Raw genomic sequence first — 2,545 nt, 5'->3', positions numbered from 1 at the left:
TATCTATATATATATATACTAAACGCACCCACAATGGTCGAGCCCGGTGCTGGCTATAGTAGAAAACACGTGTCTGAGATGTGTCACGTGAGGTTGCAATGTAAGCCACTTAATGAAACAGCGATACTTAATCTCAAAAGCAAATATCATTGAAAAAAAAAATAATAAAATTCCTGAAACTAGTCACGAGAGACACGCCATTCTCAATGCGATTTGTTGCGAATCTAACATCACATTCTCAGTTCAATGAATGTTTCATATGAAGAAAGACAATGGCATTTTTTTTCCTATTTTGTGTTTGTTTTTTATTTATTTTTTTTCCCTTCTTCATTTCGATTTCTTCACACCCTAACCAAGATATTGATTTCTGAATCGAAACGTAATGCATTTACAAACACAGATATGCACAAGCATACATAGATAAATATATGAATACATACACACACGTATACAAACTAATAGGTATGTATATATATGTATACTACATACAGTGACATAAGTACTGATATGCATTATTCAGAGATGTAACATATGCGTGCACCGAAATGCACACACGCAGACATGCTTGCTGCACGCTGAAGTCGGTTGTTAGATATCGGTCACGCGCGTGGCACGTTTCGCTTCTGTTCAAAGCGGGAAACTTGCAACGTCACGCGAGACAGCGATGCGAAGTGTTACTTTCGTTCCGGAATACGTAAAACAAAAATGCTGTCTCATCGTATGATAGCTGATGTGGAACAACACAGTCAACTAGACATGCACACGTATATACAGATAGACACGCACACGTTGTCGGACGCGCACACTTACATACGCATACGGAAATACACATACACACGAATAGTCACATACAAATCGATGTACATGCGCAAATATACTGGCACAAACATATTCCACGTTCCGAGCGTATATGTCAAGAGGCATGTTCTCTTAAACATAGACACACATACGTGTATACGTAACCGTACGCACCTACCTATAAACACACACATACAAATAAACACACACACACACACACACACACACACACACACACACACAAATAATCGTAGTCATGAACAGTGAACAATCACACGCATATAATATTACGTGTACACGTGCATCTACACAAGTACGTATTATTCACGTAACAGATCTGAAACCTAGTATTAAGACACATATGTTTCCAAAATACACGCACATATGTGCGCGAGTGAGCCCATGCTCATATATATAAAAGCAAATACAAACAAACGCATGAATACACACTGAAATACATTGATGCACACTTAGGTACGCAAATCTTATACAAACATATGTATACACACTACTACACACTTTCGGAACGAGTGTTTGCAGACGTATATATTTCCAACCATACACGCAAATGCATACAAACAGACATGCACAAAAATATACGTGAACGTACACAGTCAAACGTGATCACATGCATTCCGATGCATAAACACATTCAAATATCTTAACACGAGCAAATTACGTTCAGAAAGTGCGTGACACGACGCATGTATTTCCAATCATAAGCACACGTATAAAGTACATGCACACACACACATACGTAAAAGTGCATACACAGACACATACACAGACGCCAGCACATATACACACAAACAAACAAGCATGCATATGGACAGACAACAATTACAAGTACATATACATACATACACACACACACACATAAAAATGCATGCACACATGTAAACATGCATATGAACAAGTAGCAGCATACACCCGCAAACACACAAACTGGCACACACAGAGACACACACATTCTAGCATACATGCACACATGCACGAGCACAGCAAGAAAGCGCAGGCATTTACTTTTCAGGTTTTCACGTGCATTTTAAGACATATTTAATCCGAATCATACACGGACGAATGTGTGTTCATGCACGCCGTACTCGCATACATACAAAGATATACGTACATACAAAGACAAAACTGTACACATGCACACACGTAGGTGAATACACATATATATACACAATAATACAAATATTCTTAAACAAGCATTCCTGCATGTGTATACGCCCGCACAACCATAAACAGGTGCGCACACATGCACGTACTCAAGCCCTGCAGCGCACTGACATGCACACACACACACATACACAAAATTACACAGAATACATGCATATACGCATACACGCACACCTGATCGTGAGCGTGCATACGTATACATACGCATATGTCCGTGCACGCGTGCCTGTGCATTCGCGCACGTTTTTGTGCTTAAATATGTGCAACTATGTCTGTTGGTATATTCGTACGTGTGTGCGTCTTATTTGTTTGTGGGTATAATATATATATATATATATATATATGTGTGTGCGTGCTCGTGCATGTGTGCATGTATGCTAGAATGTGTGTGTCTCTGTGTGTGCCAGTTTGTGTGTTTGCGGGTGTATGCTGCTACTTGTTCATATGCATGTTTACATGTGTGCATGCATTTTTATGTGTGTCTGTATGTATATACATATATATACATATATATATGTATATACATATACATATATATATATATATATATATATATATATATATA

Source organism: Octopus bimaculoides, chromosome 21 (assembly GCF_001194135.2).
Source record: "Octopus bimaculoides isolate UCB-OBI-ISO-001 chromosome 21, ASM119413v2, whole genome shotgun sequence".
In the NCBI taxonomy this organism is placed as follows: Eukaryota; Metazoa; Mollusca; class Cephalopoda; order Octopoda; family Octopodidae; genus Octopus; species Octopus bimaculoides.
The sequence above is the reverse complement of the archived record's forward strand: the minus strand, read 5'-3'. Positions refer to the sequence as shown.